At 44.3% G+C, this 20,906-nt stretch overlaps 1 long non-coding RNA gene across 1 annotated transcript; it reads left to right on the top strand.

The window, feature by feature from the left end:
* The first annotated feature begins 6,702 nt into the window (after positions 1 to 6,702).
* On the top strand, positions 6,703 to 8,187 carry LOC138579803 (uncharacterized). The gene is made up of 5 exons (XR_011304134.1): positions 6,703 to 6,767; positions 6,975 to 7,052; positions 7,178 to 7,281; positions 7,386 to 7,498; positions 7,671 to 8,187. It is a non-coding gene; the product is annotated as an uncharacterized lncRNA (long non-coding RNA).
* The last annotated feature ends 12,719 nt before the right edge of the window (positions 8,188 to 20,906 follow it).

The following is a 20,906-nucleotide window of genomic DNA, read 5'->3' as shown; positions in this document are numbered from 1 at the left end:
TTCATAATCACCCGAATTCACATAGTTAGGGGGCTGCAGGAAAAGGAGAACCCCGCGCCCCGCGGTCCGCCGAGACCCCCGGTCTGCCTGCAAGTCTACGCGCTGTGGGGGGGAGTGCTGCGTGCTGTACTAGAGAAATCCCCCCAGGGGCCTTCCACTTCCAGTTCCACCAGCTACCAAAACACAGGCGTGTGCTGTAGCTTCAAGTGCTTAAACAGATCCCCTCAAATCCGTCTATGCTTCAAAAGGAGAAACCCGCGTTTTATTATGTATGACCCAGCCATAGTTTATTTTTTTTCTAGGTTTGGCCTTGTTTTTCTTCACATGTTTTTTTTTTGTTCTCCCTCCAGATAAAGGAAAAGGAAGCTTTCCTTTTCGTTGGAACGTGAACTCCTGTCGATAAATTACAAGCGGTGAACATACAGGATCAGACTGGCTCATCCCGAAATGCGCCATGTTTCTGTCCACGAGTCCGCGTTGTGACGCAGCTTGGTACTTGTCGGTCCCTTCCTTCCACCCACGCGCCCCGGAGTTTATTTCCGGTCTCAGTACAATATATGGGAATGCCTCTGTTTCACAGCGTTCTGATACGTGTGCTGTTTGTCCGCAAGACATCTGGATGTCCACGGAACAAAATGCCGTCAGTAGCTGTCGTCAGAAGCAATGTTTATAGGAACGTTCTTGCTAAAGGATTTGGATCATGAGCAAGTGTTCATATCCTGAAAGCCCCAAAATAACTCAGGCGTCAGGGAGCATAACGACTGTTTTTATGTTTCACTACACTTTGCATGATTTCCTAGTCTTGGAAATCCCTGTCGCCTTTATTTGGAGAGGAAAGATAGCTGAGGGGCAACGCGTTTGGCAAGACAACGCAGTGCAGCACAGGTTCGAAACCGATTCCACTTAGAAACCACTCGCTGGTATTAAACATGTAATAAACAAACAATAGACGTCAATAGCCAACCAGCTAAAAGCACCTGCCTTCCTCAGTCTAGACGGTTTAACCAGTATCAAGGTAGGCCAATGTGGGATCAGGGAAACACCCAACAATTGTTAACACATCACAACAAAGAACCTTAATTCCTCAACTGCCACTGAGATGCACCTGCCCCTACAGTACCACTCCAGGACCAACCTATTCTACCCAGATCTCACCACCTGCTGGCTGCATGAACGAGTGGGTGGGAGGGACATTGCTCGCGGCTGCAACAAATTGGAGTTGGGCCAGCAGCCCCCAGACCTATAAGTGCACTCCTGGGCCCAGCTGGTTTCACCTGGTCCAAAGGAACGCCCCTTCAGCCTCCCACAGGAGAGGCGAGGTGTTAGTTATCCCCGGTGGGAGGGGGTGGCCAGAGGGCAGCCCCCTATGCAGACTGTCCCCCTAGGGCCCCCTGCGGAGGCTGGCCTACCTCTTAGAGGGGCCATCCCCTACTTTGCCCTCCCAGACATAGAGGCAAAAAATTACTTTCCCAATCATAATAACTACAGAGACGGTGTATACTTTTTGGAAATACAAGGTCACATTTATTGGAGCGAGCGAACAAGTTGGGGGGCAGGCCCAGCCTCCTTTAATTTAGCAAAGCAATGTTCTACAGACCAGATTTCTTGTCCCGGGTGACACTTGTCACTTTCAGTCTGCATAGTAGCAGACTTCCACCTCTGGTTAGCTACTGCCAATCTGGAATAAATGTGAAAGCAACGCACTTCCGGCTCTGGTTGGTCACTGCAGTCAGCAATAAATGTCAAAGTAGCAGACTTCCGGCTCTGGTTACCAACTGCCAGGCAGTGCGAATAAACCCGGGACCACTGCATTCAGTTTGCGGGAAGTCTCAACTGTCCATAAGGGAGTCAGTGCCTGTCGTCTGAACTTGGCTCGAGTGCGGCCATCGGTAAACACTCACCGCCGAAACAGCAGCGTCAAAGCTCCTCCCAGGCTAGGACCACCCTATAACTCCACCTGTGAAAGAAAAAGAAAAAAGTTAGCAACAAAATTACACAATCGATGAACAGAAGCAATTGTTAACACATCACAATAAAGAACCTTAATTCCTCAACTGCACCCTTAATTAGCCATCGAGGTGCACCTGCCCCTTACAGTACCCCTCCAGGCCCAATCTATTCTACCCAGATCTAAGTACCTGCTGGCTGTGTGAGCAAGGGAGGGGGAGGGAGGAACTTTGCTCACGGGCGGTAAAAAAGTGCAGTTGGCCCAGCAGCCCCCAGACCTATAAGTACAATCCTGGGCCCAGCCGGTTTCAGCCGGCCCAAAGCAACTATCCTTCAGCCACCCTCAGGAGGGGCAAGGTGTTAGCTACCCCCGATAGGGGGTGGGTTGAACAGAAGGGCAGCTCACTATGCAGGCTGTCCCTCTAGGGCCAAATGAGGGGGCTGGGCAGTCTCTTAGCGGGGTCATCCCCTACTTTGACCCCCCCATATCCCAGACATAGATGCAATCATTACTTTCCCAATCATAATAACTACAGAGACTGTGTCTACTTTTTGTAAATACAAGATCACATTTATTGGAGTCAGTGAACAAGTTGGGGGGCAGGCCCACCCTCCTTTAGCAAAGAAATGTCCTACAGACAAGATTTCTTGTGCCGGGTGACACTTGTCACTTGCGGTTTGCAAAGTAGCAGACTTCTGCCTTTGGTTAACCGGTGCCGGTCAGGAATAAATGTCAAAGCAGCGGACTTCCTCCCCTGGTTACCAACTGCCAGGCAGTGTGAAAAAACACGGGACCCCTGCATTCAGTTGATGAGGATTCTCAGCTGTCTGTAAGGGAGTCAGTGCCCGTCATCCATACTTGGCTCGAGTGCAGCCATCGGTAACCTCTCGCAGCTGAAAACTGCAGTGTCAAAACTCCTCCCTGGCTAGAACCACCCCATACATCCGCCACACTTTGGGGGTGGCTGCCCAGCTGCCTTCAATGCCCCCAAAAAAGTATATGTCATACTCACCAAGGAACCTACTCATGCCTTGCCTTTCTTAACGACACCAGTTTTGCTGCGAGGAATCACACCATCGCCCTCAAATTGGGATGGGAGCGGATCAAAACAACAATGCCTAATAAAACCCGTGCCCTTGGATTCTGCACATTCTAGTGAGAACGGCCCGCCTCTGGTATCCGCCTACCAAGTCAGTCGCCACCCATAACCTTTGAATGGGTCACTCCTGTTTCTGTTCTTGCGAGAACTGCCCGTTTGGTATCCGACTGCCAGGTCAGTCACTCTCTTATCCTTTTGTATGGATAACCCCTGTTTCCGGTCTAGCAAGGACGTCCCTCCCATGACCTTTGTATGGGTCAGTCAGTCAGTCAGCCTCATTACAATGCCCCCACCAATTTCAGGCCAATCTACACATCATACCTCCTTCCGGGTGTCCCTATACCATGGTGCATCTATTGCCCTTGCATAAAAACACATTTATATACTAAACTTTCATCATAGGTGATGCCATACTACATGGGAAATGAGAAAAACCTATGAAGGGTTGTGATAGGCTCAAGGAGAACATCTAAGTATAGATTGCATAGGGACTAGGATTTTGATTTGCTGCTCACTGTCAGGTGGACAACTTATGCTTACCTCTAAAAACATCTCATCTTCAACACTATTAATTACACGGTATATCATTGGCTCTTAAACTATAAGGCCCTTTGTTATATGGCCCTCTATAATTGTTTGGCACGCTCGTGCCATGTTTGGAACATTCGGTTCACTTAGCAGCACATAAGCTCATTACCAGGTGCCGAGTGGTGGACTTGACTTTACCTCCCTACCAAATTAGCCCAACGTCTCTCATCACCCATGCCTTCTGCCATGAAGATTGTCTTTGGACCTGGCATTGCAGTGTATTTTTGTCTCTGTGAATATAAGGGAGTGCGAGCACACATTATCACTGTTCTAGAACTCCAAGCTCAACTCTATTTCCATCATTGGCTCACGCTACAGGAGACCACGATTTGGACCATTTTGCAGCAATTAAATGTCTTAAATTAATAAAACGTGGCATGCATGATGTTCTTTCTTTGCACATTAACAAGGGATGATTCAGCTTCTCACGTTCACTGCCTTTGAGAATAGATAACCCGCCTTGGCTGCTTCAACTTTGATACCAGGGCAAACAGCCGCGCCACTTGCATCCATGATCTCAGCTAATTCTTGATGCGACACAGTTTTCGGCCTTTCCTCTCCATGGGCCTGGACTTACTAATGTTTCTGACACCGATGTCCAGCTTCTATGCAATGGCGGCTTCGCCTGGAGTTTATTAACTACATATCGCCAACTTCTAAAATTACTTAATCTACTTACGTTGCTGTATCTGTACAGTTATTGAATGGCTTGCATTTTCTGCAGTACGTCACACACATGCAATCTTCTTTTCGCATATTGAAAGTTTACTCGATTCTTTACTTCGTCGTCAGTTTTTATAAGGTCCTTGCATTCTCTTAAGCCAATATTCTCAGCGCGTCACTTTAATCTCTTGTGACATCCCTAGCTCCTCTATCACTCGTTTTCATATTGCATCAGGGAGTTCCTCCCTCAGATTGTCGTCTCTTCAGGAATACATTTGATAGGATTTTCTCAGTGGGTATCTTCTTTCGAATATTTGCCATGGTATGGTCACAACTGCTGGTGTCAAGCATGGCACAATCTCAGGCTTCCAACATACAGAAGGTAGGGGGCGGGATTCCCTGCAGAGGCATGTAGCTGCTCCTCTACAGTAGGTTGTAAAATAAATGACAGAGAAAGTAGACACTAACAGTCCTCAAGTTCCTCTTTTATCTCGGGATCAATAGTGCCAGAAGGAGTCCTGACAGCGAGTTTGAGGCCCAAAACAGAGAAATGACTTAATTGCTGAGTTAGATATAAAAATTGGTTCTCTCTGGAAGAAATCAGGATACTGCTTCCTAAGTAAGGGTACTGGATGAGCAATACAAACATTTTGTTCTTGATTTGTCTACTGTTTACCAGAATTTTCTTGGAATTTTTAATTTTTTACTTTAAATATTTTCATTTGTTTCTTTCATTTTCTGCTTCCTTGATTACCAGATCTGGTCTTGCACACTATTATAACTTGGTCCTCTTCATCAACTACAGCCTACTTTTACACTGCTTTGTCTCTTTTAAGACTACAACATACTCTTATACTACACTGTTACGCCTACTACATATAAGGCATTTGTTTATGTTCACTAATGAGTAATACGTTGTGTTATTGCTTTGTGTTGAAATGTTAGTAAATCAAACTTCATGCTTTATGAATATATTTGAGTGGCCTGTATGATTTCTCTGTATGCAATTATTATTTTTTGATTGAATCATTGTTTCATCACCTGCTGATACAATAAGGTTTTAAATTAATAACCAAACTGATATCAACTTCTGGCAGCAGTTTTTCACTTTGAGCCAGAGAAGCTTACACTTGGTGGTATTCACTTGGGACGCATACTCACAAGACTTTCTAAGCCACATATTAAGAGGCACTTTGGACATCTTGGAAACGGATTATGAGGTAGACTTTTCAAGCAGAGAAAAGACTGGGGGAGAAAAGACAGTGCATGTGTGGAAGTTCAAAGCGAGGCATTGGGCAAGGGGGGTGCTGAGACCATGCACAAATACCTTTTTGACGAGACACCCTTGAAATGGAAGTCTATGCCACCAGCGAAAGCTCACGAAAATATCTTCAGCGGGAATAAAATCAAAATGCTCATGAAGCAAAAGTATCCATCGGTCACTCAGTACAATAAGAAACATACTGTCCAGCAGGGAGGAAAGATGACCAAACGACTCCCGGCAAAAGAATGGACACTGTAGAAGGTACTCGCTACGGAAAGAAATGGTTATGATCCTCCTGGATTCCGTGTCCAGATATCTATCGGGGAGAAGATTGTGATGAAGGTGGCAGTCGAATTTGTATTTCGGCAACATTGTATTTTTCTGCATAGGGGTAAGTTATGTGATTGATTTTCTTGAAACTCCGTACATATGGAGCTCTCTTAGCAAATACAATATCGGCCTTAGTACCATTTGTATTTTGGCAACATTGTATTTTTCTGCATAGGTGTAATTTAGCTTTTTGGCAGCTTCACACTTAGGGGTCACAAGATGGATCACCATTTACTCTCTTACACACCGAATCTAGAGCTTTTTCCAGCCTGCTAATACACTGGTTTTAGCATTTTTTTGCAATAAAATCGTTTTGCAATTTCGCCATTTAATTCTTGAGTTAACACCTGTTTGGTCAGATTAACCGCCCTTCTTTATTGCTTTCGAATTGGTTTCATTTTATTTTATTCATTTTTATGAACCATTTCTTAGCGTGCTTACCAGCCAATTTTCTTTTTTGCAGTCACGCCTCATTTGCAATCACACAGTTTGTGGCACACGGTGCATTTAATGGTAAATCTGCGCCAACACGAGAGATCACACACGTGTCCGCGAGGATCAACTGCGGTACCATAACGAGCATCAACCCATTCCCGTTTCGGTTTAGAGGATCATTAGTTTAGCAGTATTTTTTACGAACATGCTTGTGTTCGTAACAAACTGCGATGCGCAGCCTCGGCGGCAAGTCCCGCACCCATGGCGAACCAGCAGCGGGCTCGTCCCCACTAACCAATCACATCTCAACACTCCAGTTCCCTAGCACACTGACTGATAGGAGGGTGTGTTTTTCCCACCCTATCATCAGGTGCCATTAAAGCCAAGCTTCGTTGCAGCTGCACGGCTAGACTTCGCAGCCTGCACTCACGGCGACGCAGGTAAGCATCTGAATCACTCTCTCTTTTCTTCTCAACAGTAGTCGTTCACAGCAGCAATGCGTTCTGCAGGATTCATGCCCCCAGACACCCGACGGACATTATATTTAATTAGGAATCCCAACGCCATTAGCCCCTTCAACCACTATTTTTTTTTCCGGATACACCTGACAGAAAGGCGCCATTAATATTCTGTTCTGCCCCTTTTAGGTCTACAGGGGACCCTTGTCGTGTGCCGGATGTTGACACGGCACATCCAGCAACCAGATTCATCTTTGACCAATGCAAGTAAGTATTTAATTTGTAGCAATTAAAAGCAAAAAATATGGCCTTGGCTGCCCTTTTTGCAGCACTTTAAGCAGCTCCTTTGGCTGCCTTACAATATAATTAATTTTAGACGTTTTTCAAATTAGATTGAAGACTGCCGCACATTCCAGTCCGGACCTTCGGGTTAAACCACTCACGAACACAAGATACCACCAGTCTCTTGGTTTTCTGCAATACATTCTATTATCAGGTAGGATACTGTTCTCACTGGTTCCTACATTTTATTTTATTTACTCATACATCATTAACGTTAGGTGAACAGAGAGTAATGGCATGATCCATTCACCCACACAGGGAGTGGCTGTATGCTGTCCTTGACCCCGAGGACTTGATGTGTTACGCTTGCCCACCATGACGTGGACCCATGTCAAGTAATTTGGTCCGTGAAATCCCCCCAGTATCATTGGGTAAGGCTCTTTCTGGACCTCAATTTCTAAATAGGAGTCTTTTAATGTTAGTTCAAGTTATATGTTCCTTTGCCCTAAGGCCTTAACTTAACCCTTTGAGAGGTGTAGAGAGAAAAAATATTTTTTTATTATTTCACTAATCCTCACTGTGCATTTGTCTGCTTTCCCGTAGGGACTACTGTTTTACATTCTGCCCCGAGGAAGGCGGTTTCAGATTTTGAAGGCCTGCAGGTGGCCCGCCGAAACGTAATCAGGTCCTTGCTAGGGGAATCTTTTCTTTATGTTCCTTGAACTTAAAACATCTTGGACCTTATCCAATATTGTTTTGGATATCTGTTACTGAAGAAACTTTATGTAGGCAGACCTGTTAATTGACATTCATTGTTTGTTCTTTCAAAATTCATTTACTGGCAGATTTGTTAACTCACATTTATTGTTTGTTTTTTCAAGTTTCATTTACTGTGGCATATTCATTTATATTGGCAATGCACCTTTTTTTCATTGTTCCCGACTTGTGAACAGATGTTACAGTTGTAAACATACGCATCTATTACTGTGTATTCTAATTGCTCTCTTTTTGAAGTTGTTTTTCTCACTATTTTTCATTGTTAAAACATATAATTTTTTTCATTGGTTTCATGATTTTTGTTAACCACTATATTCAATGAAATACAGCATTATTTCTTATATACCAGTCTTTTTGGTCTTTTCATTCGCCCTCTCTTCTGAGTAAGTTGTGTTCCAAAGGGCAATTCAATTAGGATATCTCTTGATACCAGCCCAGAATAAGTATGAGGATTTAACTTTTGATGCATTATACAGCTTTTTGGATTTTTTTGTTTTCACTATATTAGTCCCCCTCCATAGCTGTACCACTTTAAAAGAGGCAACCCACATTTTTAGTCTTGGCAGTGGAATTAAACAGCTCTGTGGACAGTCAAGCCACTACACCAGTCTATACACATTGGGGCTTGGAACACCAAAAGTCTATGAAAGGATGATGGTGACGATGATGAGCCGGTGCCAACAATTCTAGCTGGTTCAAGGAAACCCCAAGAATGGGAGACCCGAGGTACAGGAAAAGGAGGTGTCCGAGTGTAATAAAGATGGTGTGCTGGATCCTCTGGCAAGCACCGAAAAAGCTCTACTAGGAATTAATGCAATAGAGAACACAATGTCCACTGAGGACAATCGTAGCAAATACAGTGGCCCGAAGTTCCTGGGACGTGCAAAGAGTACTAAACAAACCCCGGAAAGAGCTCCTTTGGAGGATAACAGCAAGTATATAGTACAGACTTTCAGGAATGGTACAAAAGGTGCCAAAACGACTAACCCAAAACAAATCGCCACACAGCACATGCCATGCTCCCCCTAGGAGGGCAAGGGCTTTTGCCAGGGGGCCGAGCATGCGCACCAAGACAAGGACCAACAGTGTCAAGATGCTGTCAAAGGGAGCCACGTCCAAACAAGGCTGCCAACCTTGCTCTGCCAGATTCATAAAGGGAACAGCCAGGGTAACTACACAAGAGTTTGCACACGCGGTTCCTTCGACCACCAGGACGAGAAAGGGAATCCATCTATCAGCAATCACGAAGCCCGTCTCATCCTCACAGCAACCCGGCAATCTGCAGACCAGCACGCAGAGCAAGGACCAATGCCGCAGACGCTCCACTCCCGCCAGCCACCAGTGGTACCTTACAATGGTACCCAATGGAGCCCTGGCTCCAAACCAGCACCGGAAGGTAGATCCATTGCCACTGCAAGTAGGGCACAACACAAGGAAACGACCGACACTACAAACAAATACCGTAAAACAGGTCCACCCTTGCTCGAAGCAGTGCACAGCAAAGGTCATCCACCAACAGTATACAAAGAAGGGAACTTATCCGGGTGACAGTCAACGGAAAGCAGCTCACCAGCCAATCATAGAAACAGAACAAGACACGAGACGGAAACAGGACCACCGTACCATAACGCTTGGAAGAGACACAGCCATGAGAAAGAGGTTGGAAGTATTGCACACTCCCAAAACAGACCCCAGGGATGGTACCCCCAAAGAGGATTGATCAGCGCCAGAGGAAGAAAACCACATGCACAGTTGGAGCATGGCCCCTGCCAAATATCGTGGAAACAAGAGATCATCATCAGGAGCTGGCCACACGACCAAGATAACCGGACCACACCTAAACACGGGAAATGAGCAATCTTGGTCTGAAACAGACCCCTCAAAATGCATCCCAGAGGAATGGGCCACTAGTGCAAAACGAATTAAGGGGGGCTGCCGTGGTCAAATACATCCAACAAGGGTATGGCAGGAGAGGTTGACTGCACCAAACACTAGAAGGAGGCTACACTGCAAGTGGCAGGAAAGATACTGCAGCACACCCTGGAGGACCCGGTTTCCACAGAAAGGCCGATGTACCAGCGTACGTGCAGTCATGGAACCACCAGCAAAGACCAGAACGCGTAGCGCAGTCTTTCTGTTGGTTTAGCAGTAAGCACTCAAAGTGAAGTACGCGCTCTAAGTAACGCTGTTTGCTGTTGGAAACGCTGCCCACGGATTGCTCACGGACTCCAATTCCCATCCACTTGGACTTCTATGGTGGCTCCGCCCCCTTTCCCAGAAGCCTACAATATCAGAGCTGCGCACGCATCTGCGTGCACGCATCGAAGTACGCGCTCTAAGTAGCGCTGTTTGCTGTTGGAAACGCTGCCCACGGATTGCTCACGGACTCCAATTCCCATCTACTTGGACTTCTATGGTATTTAAAACTTCATTCCAGCAAAGAGACTTAAGGACTTTATCTTACATTAATATATATGGATATATGCACTCATATATATTACTAATGTAGTATACATTTGTGTTTACCTAGGTGGCTCCGCCCCTTTCCCAGAAGCCTACAATACCAGAGCTGCGCGCGCATCTGCGCGCGCATCGATGTACGCGCTCTAAGTAGCGCTGTTTGCTATTCACTGCTTCGATGCTTTGTTGTGTTGCTCTAACTATATTAAAAACTGTTCTCGATATTTGATCACGAGAAATCTAAAAGGCTCACAAGCTGAAAACTCCACAGCGAGTTCAGATTTTTCTCTTCTTGTGTAGCGTAAAATCCGACGTCTAATCTCCCCTGCCGCCTGTCTGTACACACGTTTGGTACTTATTGCTATGGCCGGGGGTTTACGGAGCAAATGTAATGATTTAGGCGCCATGACTATGACAGCAACTACTATTGATTCGCTTGTGTGTCGAGGTCGCACCTCTTACATCGAACCAGCAGATTTAGATGTATTAACTTCGGGTACTGTTGGGGAGGTCATTGATTGCCCATCACATGTGGTTATGGTACATGCCATTGAAAAGAGTTTATCATCTACTCCTCTCTCCGCATTGCATCCCTGTGACACGAAATCAATCAGCTATGTAGGGCGTCCCCGAGGTGACGTATTTGGAAGCTGTTCGGAATCTCCTATGCTTAACCATTTTCCTAGCGACCAGCATGGCATTACCATTAAAAAAAATGATTGCCTTAGATGACCTGGTGACTCGTGCCATTGGTTCGCTAACGCCCCATGTTTACGGTTCATCAAAAATGCATCTCCTGGCAAACTTACAACTACCAGGTGAGCAACGCTTTGTTAATGAGCCTGATAGAGATTCTCACCAGGACATTAACTACGAACTTCCCCCACCTCGTTTATCATATTCTTCTGACTCAGCTGATGTTTTAATTAGGCCCTCTCAAACCAATCTACTAGGGGGTCCTACTGATTCTGTTGAGAAGGAATTGCAATCCCTGTGCACTTTTCCAGTGATTATCAAAATACTTGATTTACTGGATAAGGGGCATGATTTGACCCATTTAGAACTAAAGGACGTAAAAGGGATTCTGCACCATCTATGTTCAAAAATGGATAAGATTGAGGGGTTTATCATTGCAACTGATACCATAAGATTGATTAATAGTCAATCCACCCATCTGGCTCCTGCTCAACTTGAAAAGGGAACTCAAGTTCACCAGGAGGTAGGATCTATCCCTACCCAGCTGCAAGTATCCCCCTTTCCTAATTCATTTTGCCACTGTATGCATGAAATAAAAGTACTTAAAGCATCAGTTGAGACAATGATCCTCACAATCACTTCCCAATTAGCCAAGTTAGTTCCAGTAGTTGTCTCCCTGGATAGTCCCTCGATTTTAGTGAAGGCACTAAATGAGCAGCAGCAGAAAGAGCAAGAGTGTTCCCATTTGGAAGAGAATTTCTCCTTCTTATCACGTCGCGCAAAAAAGTCACACATAAGAGCACTGAAACGAAATGCTAAGAGAAGAAAGGATGCTATGGTAAAAACAAAGCCTTCCAATAATGTGGTTAACAATCTGGATTCATTGTTAATTGATGGTCCTGATACTTTAGGAAAAGAAATGGTGATAGTAATTTGCGATGAGGAAAGTTTTGATATACAGCAACTATCAAAAGAAAGCCAGGAAGCACTTGTGCCGACTCCGAGTTTGAAACTAAAATTGCCTACAAAAACCAAAAAAATTGAATCCAGTGCTAAAAAGCAACTGGAATCAAAGAAACTGACAAACAACAATCTTATTCCAACTGAGACAGTGGTGAAAATTATCTCAGATATTGCTGAAATAGGTGCATCTGGAATTGATGCCAAAGAGATCGAAACCATTTCCCTTCCAAAGGCTAAATTAAACTTAAACAGCTACTTTCCGATCTCGGGAAGAAGCTGTACGACCAGGAAAGACGCCATACTCGAACAAGCTTGCTCTAATCATGAGCTGAAAATCACAAGTGTGTCCAATTTAATAATTTAATAAAATCATATAGTGCTGCATGCACTGAGGTACATGAGGCACCACGTTGCTCAGGGACTACGTTAAAAATGAATGAGAGTGACAATCCTAAGCCTTCATGTATGGTAAATGGCAAGGGGAAAGTCACCCAATTAGACATTGTATTAGGGCAATGTAATGCCTATCCTTCACTGATAATAAAAGATAAAGATTGTACTTTTCTTCCAGCGAAAGAGTCGACCATCGGACTCCTTGCCTCCCCTAAAACGAATCATACAACTGATAGTGAGGCAGCAAACATTACTTTTGCCCCTAACCGTATCTCGATACATGGCCCTGCACTTGCCAGATTTCTACCTGAGAACACTTGGAAGGCTCTTGTGACGTCCCATCAGTACTCACTAGAAACATTGAGGAAAGTATTTCAGGATGGTTTGCTCAATGTTGAAACATTAATGAAGGTGTTATCTCCTACTCCATCAAAAATGGTTAAGGTGGAAAGGACACCTCCACCTACTGTGAAACAGAAAATCGACGAGAATTCCCAACATGTTATATTGGAAATCCTAAGAAAGGCTTTATTTGATGGCTCTTTGAATTTAGAAACACCTCTTAATGCACTACCGGCTCCTCCGTCGCAGACGGCAGAGTAGAAGTTACTTTCCCTACATCAATCGAAGAAAAATAACGTGAGATTCCACTGGACATTGCGAAAAAACCTTACCTCATTGGCCTTGAGGGAGACAGGAACTCGACTGCGGGGAAGCGCATTAACCGATCCTTCATTATGGCCTTATTCTCACGTATTCCTCAATTGAGAATGGAGAAATCGGGGGATATTTTGAGAGTATCCATAGCCCAGACTGACAATTGTAGAGCTATATGTTATCTGGGCTCTGAGACTATCTTAAAGCTTCTGTGGTTCAACCGTGAGGAGTTAAAAAACCAGGATTCAAATTATCAACTTTCGAAATAGAATCAACCGCCAATGACTTCCTGGCATATTTCAGTCCTGCACTTTCTGAGACCGCAGGGTCTGTTGAACTCGATGAAAAATCTAATCGTAGTGCTGATTATGACTTGCATGCGTTACTAACTCAGGTAGCTTTGACGAAAGGTATTCCATGGCTAGAACCAATGATTACCGCTATTTTAGGATACAAAAGCATGTCTCCTACCTCATAGCAGCCTGAATGTACCTTCTTAAAAGTCCTTTCATGGAATTCATGTGGTTATGTCAATCTTATGGGTTGGTTTTCATCAATATTGCCTGAGGATCAACCGACGATCTTAATACTACAGGAAACCATGAAAATGAGCTCTTTTACTATACCAGGGTTTACTACGTATTGCATGTCCGCAAGGAAGCCTCTACAAGGACGACCGAGCGGGGGCCTTGCAATAGCAGTCAACAATTCGGTCGATCTACACTCAAAGTGGATATGGGAATCAGCGAGTTTATTGGGTGTATTAGTAGAGACTTTCTCAACTAAACACCTGCCAATTCTAATAATATCACTATACTGGAATCCTGCCAGAGTCATGATTGAGGCTATCTTGGATGAAATTGATGATTGTCTGGAAAACATATCCAGCAAACACCAATCCCTAGAAATTATCATTGGGGGAGATTCTAATTGTGATTGTACAGATCCAACTGTATTTGGAATATCCAAATCCTCCCAAATATCTTGTGCAAGGGGTGCGAAATTTAGAGATTTACTTTATGATTGGGAAATGGATATGATTGTAAGTGACGATATGAAGTCACACACTACATGGTCACGGGGTTCTAAAGTATCGACAATTGATTTCATATATGCCACTCGGAACCTTGCTTCTCTTTCGTCATCCTTACAGACCAGTTGCATACTAACGATTGATCACGCACAGATTTCTTGTACGCTGAAAGTGCAATGTAAATGTTTGACTCCTGAGCCAGCTTTGGCTTTAGTAGAGATTGATCGCCCCCAAGTTTCTATTAGATGGAGTCAAGGCCTGTGTCACCAATTTGTTAAGCATGTTTCGCATAAAATACGTCTATTATGCCAGTCAAATATCAAAATTAAGACACCTTCGATACATTTTTACTCTGAATTGATCAATAATGCACTTGCTCTCTTTAGTAAAAGGTACATTAAGGAAAACCATCCCCATCCCTTTGATTTTACCTGTAAGCTTCTAAAAAGAGAGAAAAACAAGGCATTAAGACAACTTAAAATAACTGACCATGGAGTATTGAGTTGTAGGAACATGCGGTTACAAATTTTGAAGGCATACAAACAGAATCTCAGACATGCTCGTATTCTAAAATATAATAGGGAGAACTGTGACCTGATAAGAGCAATATCATCATATGACACTCGCACAATCTGGCGCACAATTAAAAGCGGCGATAAGAGCGCTGCATTGGCCACATCTTACTGCATATCAGATCGAAAATGGCATGATTATATAACAGCAAAATATCATATTCCAAAAAAATTCCTGTCTGTCCCAGGTGTACAGCTGTGTTACAGAATGATTGCTCGTCTGGAATGGTCACTGGAAGATCTTAAATGGGCCATTTCTCGATTATCTTATTCTAAATCAGCTGACCCTGATGGGCTTCCGCCTTTCCTTTACAAAGCGGATTCTGAGTTCTGGGCGGGAATTTTGAAAACCAAATTTGATGATATTATTAACACCGGCTCTATCCCCCCTCTCGGACTTCCGCGAATATTGTTCCAATATTCCAAAAAAGTGACCCTGTCCTACCACAGAATTAAAGGCCAATTTCTCTGATTGATACCGATGCAAAATTGTTTGCAATTCTCCTCCTATACGACCTGGACAAATTTATCGAGGCAAATAACCTCTATTCAAAATACCAAACAGGCTTTAGGAAGGGTATGAGTACTGCTTTGAATGCTGCTATCATGGCTCATATGATAGAGGGTACAAGAGGAAACAATTCTTACTCCGTTTATGTGGCCATGATCGATATGTCATCAGCATTCGACAATGTGGTACGTAACTTGCTGTGGAATAAAATGAGGGCCATGGGAATACCTACAGTGCTACTATATTGGTTAATTAAATTCCACACTAATACCTCATACAAAATTAAAATCTCACTTGATGGCAGAACTACAGAGCCAATTAAAACATCCATTGGGCTTAAGCAAGGATGCAATTTTGCGGCAACATTCTTTAATTTATATCTTGCAGATCTTGACAAGGAATGGGATCATAGTAATCTGTTTTCTGTTAAAATTGGTTCCCTGCGTATGAAATGGATTGCATTCGCAGATGATATCATTGTTTTTGACCCTACTCCGGCTGGGTTGCAAACAAAGCTCCAACTTTTTGAGAACTTTGCAATCGCACACAATTTGACACCAAATCCCGCAAAAACGGCTATTATGAAATTTGGCACAAAACAAAATAGCAAGGGATATCAATGGGAGATTATGAAAACTCAAATTCCAATCGTTTCAAGAGCGATTTATTTGGGATATAATCTCACTACTCAAAATTCAATCAAAGCATGGACAGAATATATTAGAAATAAGACACGTCCGTTATTGTCCAAGCTAAAAAGGATTTACACAAAATACTGTAAATTCTCATTAACACTGATGATTGACTTTTTGACATTAAAAATTGAAAGCGTCATTTTATATTCCCTCGATATGTGCCTATGCGACTTGAGTGCAACTGTAGATTCTATACAGGGTTCATTGATTAAATCTGCCATGCATTTACCAATGTCTATACCAAATGCAGTGATTCGCCATGAGTTTGGGCTTGTAGCATTATCTGGACGCTGGAAATGGCGGCAATTATGCAGTTATGTAAAAATTCATGATCCTCCAAAAAATTCCCTATATGTGGATTTGAAAGGTATGTTAGATTCCTCTAATTCGGCTTCCTTCAATCAATTCCACCATAAAATGCAACAATTGCTGAAGTCTTTATGTATTACTATCGAAGATGTCCATCGGCGTCCAGGTTATGCTAAAAAGAAGCTTTTTGAACAGGATTGGCGGCTAACAATAGAAAAAATATCATCATACAAACTGTATAAAGAATATAGCATGTTTGTTAAACAACGTATTCCAAGATTTGACCATGTTCTGTTGTTTCCATGTAACCATACTAGAAAAGCGTACATATGGTACAGAATGAACCTATATCATACCAGGGAAAGAACAGCTAATTGGGGTACCAAAGATGAAAACAATCAAATCAAATGTCGTTTCCCTTCTTGCAATGAACCCATCTTATTTTGGAATGTCCACACTTCAATTCAATGCGAAGCAATCGATTGATGAAATTTGTAAACATTGATTTTGAGGACTGTTTGCAATCGTTATGGGTGCGAATGATGCAAGGTACGCATAAGCCCCTGGTTTTTGAATTGGTCAGTCTGTGCAAGTACATTGAAAAAGAGCTTTTCAATTTAAAAAAATTAGAGGATACCAATCATTAGATGTGATTTCCTGTTTTTAAGCTGTGCTATAAAAAAGTAATATGTTTCTGTAAATTAATGTAAATGTAAATATTTTATTTTTTCTAAATCATTTTTGTAAAGGTTCTACATTTTGTACTTGAACCATGAACAATAAAAAAAAAAAAGGCTGATGTCCTGGGGGGAGGGCTGTGGGGTTTACAACCCAGAGGACCATGGTACACCCAAGCTCCCCAGCGATGCAACATATCTGTTTGTACAGTGGCCCACAGACGTCATTTGAAAGACCCCTACCTAGATCAACGATACTGACGAGGATGGAGCGCCTCATTATGACATGCACCCCGACAAGACAGGGCAAGTAGGAACTATAGCGCACAGGGGTGGCTGGAACATAGACTGACTGCATACCCATGGAAAACACTGAAAACTACAGGAGGAAATCAATAGCAGAGGGGAACAAGAAGACATCTTCCGATGTGAAACCACCCACATTCTCAAGGTATACCCGAAGTCTCAAAGGTGGACGGTGCAGAAATAGCACAATAAAGGGACCACCAGAGCAGCAGTAGAACGAAAGCTGGAGCAGGAGACAGTAAAACAAATGGGAAAGAAAGATAATGTCAAGGCCAGCAAAGCGAGAGTTCTGGAAGAGACGGCACAAACGAAAAAGAAGTGTTATGAACATCACAGAGTGTTAGGAAAGATATCTTAATTGTAGGTAATTTTCCTTCCATGTGGCAACCCCTAATCTTTTTGCTGTTGTTTTCACCCTGATCTAGACTTTGCCAGAGAAGCGCAGCCTTCCGCCACACTCCTCTGGGCTTTCACTCCATTCTTACGGGGAAACTGACATGCCCTTAAGACAGTCAGTACCGGGAAACGTTGTTTTCCGTAGTTCTTTTCTCATATTGCAGCTTTCGCGCAACATGACACAAGAGGGCACTGTAAGCTAAGTTACTGCTCTCTTGGGTCTCTAGTCACTCTACAGGCCCTAGAAACTCTCATTGGATTGTTAACGAACGGTGCAAGTGAATCACGGACGGGACTGGTGGCAGCGATCGTTTCTTTGTGTTTTGAGCTCCTTTTGGCTGTTTAAGCGCGTTTCTCGTGCTTAGCCCAAAATGGTGGCCTGGCTTCCAAAATGGCCAAAACACAAGGCTCTTTGTCCTGCCCGCTGACCGTCTTGCCCCCTTCAGCTTCCCCCGGTCGAGCCGACCCGGGGCCTTCCTTATTTGGGCATGTACTTTCCCGCAAAACACAGATGCTTTCGCGGGCTTCTACAGGCCTGGTGTGAGCCTCCAGGATGTGGGCTGGGATGTCTGGTCCCAATACACATCCTGGGTGCTAGAGAGTCTAGTGTGTCTTGAATGCCTGGGACCACCGTGGTCCCTGATAGGTCCACGTATGGTGTGAGTGTTTTGTGAGCAGATCTCCCATTGGGTCCTCTCCGTTTTAGCGCGAAGGGAACTCTGGATAAGAGGAGGCTGGAAACACCACTACCAGGTCGATCTCCTGAGTTCTCACGAACAAAGGATACAGGAGCCAAGTATCCTGCAACTAAGAGGCTGAACCAACGAATCGCTGGTGACCCGCTGAAGGACTGCTCCTCTGCACTGCTGTCGCCCTGTCAGACCATTCTGCTTCTGATCGAACGAGAAGGCCTGTACTGGTACTTCAACCCTTTGGAATAGTGGGAACAACTATTCTCGGAATCTTCATCATCTCCTGCACGTAAGCCTTCGGAAGCGTCTGTGGACTGACCAGCCTACCCAGGAGTCTTGCTCTGTCACCGCCATCAGGTTGCTGCTGTATTTCGAGTCCTTGACACTCTCACACGATTCGTACACTTGGCATTCCCAGGTCTGAAGTGAGAAGTGTACATTGGGCTCAAATACACACAGCCGCTTCGTTGCCCGGCTGTGGTATCAATCTGTGCGGGTTCACTGCGTTTGGGACATCCTCAACTCTAACTTCTGCTGCCGTGGAATCTACACGACGCTGAGACGTCCCCTGCTCGTATCTGAACCTGCCAGCCCTGAAACTGACGCGGAGAAGCCTGGGTCTGCATGCATCGGGGACCGGTGAGTAGCAATACCAAGAACCGGTCGCCCTCCTGCCGTAGCCTGTAGATTTTCCTCGCTGTGTTAAACAGCAAGCCTTTTTCGCACTCGCGCTCTGCTTCTGCCCACAAGTGGAGGCCGCGCTTGAGTAGCAGAGATCTGTTCGTCCTCATTTGTACACCGCTCTGAACTGCCTGATTTCCTTGAAGAGACTCCCCTTGGCCCGTTGGCACCAGCGTGTGCCGGTACTTTTTAGCACAAGGCTCCACTCTTCGTAGGGCTCGGACTTCCTTCTAGTTAGGTGGCCTCTGAAGGCGAACTGGGTCTAACGATTACTTGCACTGCCTGTTTTCCTCCCCATCTAGGTGGTCTGCATATTTCGTGCTTCTAACTCTTTAGACCCTTTGGTAATTGTATATATATTGTATTTGATTGTGATGTGTTGGTTTACTTGAGTTTTACCGTGATTCTTTACTATGGTCAATGTTACAGAGACCTTGTAATAAATGTGTCTATATTTTTAATATAACACCTGCTTGGAGTATGTATGTATGTATGCATATATTTTTATAAAGCGCCGGTAGCCCGAGGGCATCAGGGCGCTTGAACATTACAACATAGAAGAGAAGAAAGCGGGCATAAAGAGACACGAAACAGTTGGCATGGAAGACCTGACAGCCACTAGCGCTAGAGATCTTATCTGAAGAGGAGTGTTTGCTTCTGACCTCAGTGAATCGGGAAGGCTGTTCCACAATTTAGGTGCCAGTACCAGAAAAGATCTACCCAACCCCAATTTCAACTTGAAATTGGGTACGACCAGGTGGCACTTTCCTTCCGATCGTAGTCTTCTCCTGGGTGTGTAGAGGACTAGGCTATTTTTCAAATACTCTGGTGCTTTACCATAGAGGCACTTGTGGACCAAAGAAAGAGCCTTAAACTTTATACGTTCCTCTACTCTTAGCCAACGAAGGGAAATCCTATCGGGGGTGACATGATCTTTCTTCTTCAGATTTTTTACTAGCCTAACCGCACTGTTCTGGATCACCTGACATCTCGCTAAGTCCTTAGACGAGGCCCCTAACAGAAGTGCATTGCCATAGTCGAGCCGTGATAAAATAATAGCTCTGGCAACGGTCGCCAGGTTACATTCATTTAGGAAGGGCTTGATATATCTCATTAGCCTGAGATAATAAGCCGTGTTTTTTTGGAGATAGCTGGTCTGGGCATGAGAATCTACCGCAGAGTTAACCATCATGCCCAAGGTTTTCACTTTAGGGGCCACCGAAATGATGGCTTTCTTAATTTGGGAGGATTTGTACTCTGCCCCTAGATTAGCCAACTGACGACTGGAACCAAACAGCATCAGTTCGGTTTTTGAATCATTCAGGCACATCCAGTTAGCCTGCATTCAATCGTCTATTGTCTTATAAACCCTTGCAATCACTTCGCTGTCAGCGGCGTGCTGGCTGCCCCCCAGTTCCAAAATAAGTTGAGTGTCATCTGCGTAATTCGTAAACGACACGCCTGCATTCACCAGTATGCTGCACAAAGTGCGCATGTATATGTTGAACAGCATTGGTGACAAACTGGCCCCTTGGGGCACTCCGAAGAGGATATCGCAGGGATCAGAAAAGTTGCTGCCCCAGTGGACTCTGGCTTGGCGGTTCGATAGAAATGACAATAACCAGTCAATAGCTCCTTCGGAGCAGCCCACGTTCTCAATGAGTGCCTTGATGAGGAGTTGATGATCTACCAGATCGAAGGCAGCGCTTAAATCAAGAAGCATCAGCATCCCTAACTTATTTTTGTCAAGCAAGCTCAACATCTGATTCTGTAGGTCCAGCATGGCTGTTTCAGTGCTATGAGATGCTCTGAAGCCAGATTGTTGCTGGTGCAAGGCTTCCTGATTCTCTACAAATTTCTGTAGTTGCTGCGTTGCTACCTTGTCCAGTAATTTAAGAACAAAGTTGGAATTTGTAATTGGGCGCAGGTTAGCAGGTCCTTTGGATCCAGGCCGGCTTTTTGACAAGAGGGGTGATGGTGACCTTCTTAAGTTCCTTTGGCACTACACCCTCCTGGAACGA

This window comes from Ambystoma mexicanum, chromosome 3p (genome assembly GCF_040938575.1).
Source record: "Ambystoma mexicanum isolate Mex_15411 chromosome 3p, UKY_AmexF1_1, whole genome shotgun sequence".
In the NCBI taxonomy this organism is placed as follows: domain Eukaryota; kingdom Metazoa; phylum Chordata; class Amphibia; order Caudata; family Ambystomatidae; genus Ambystoma; species Ambystoma mexicanum.
The sequence above is the reverse complement of the archived record's forward strand: the minus strand, read 5'-3'. Positions and strand labels throughout refer to the sequence as shown.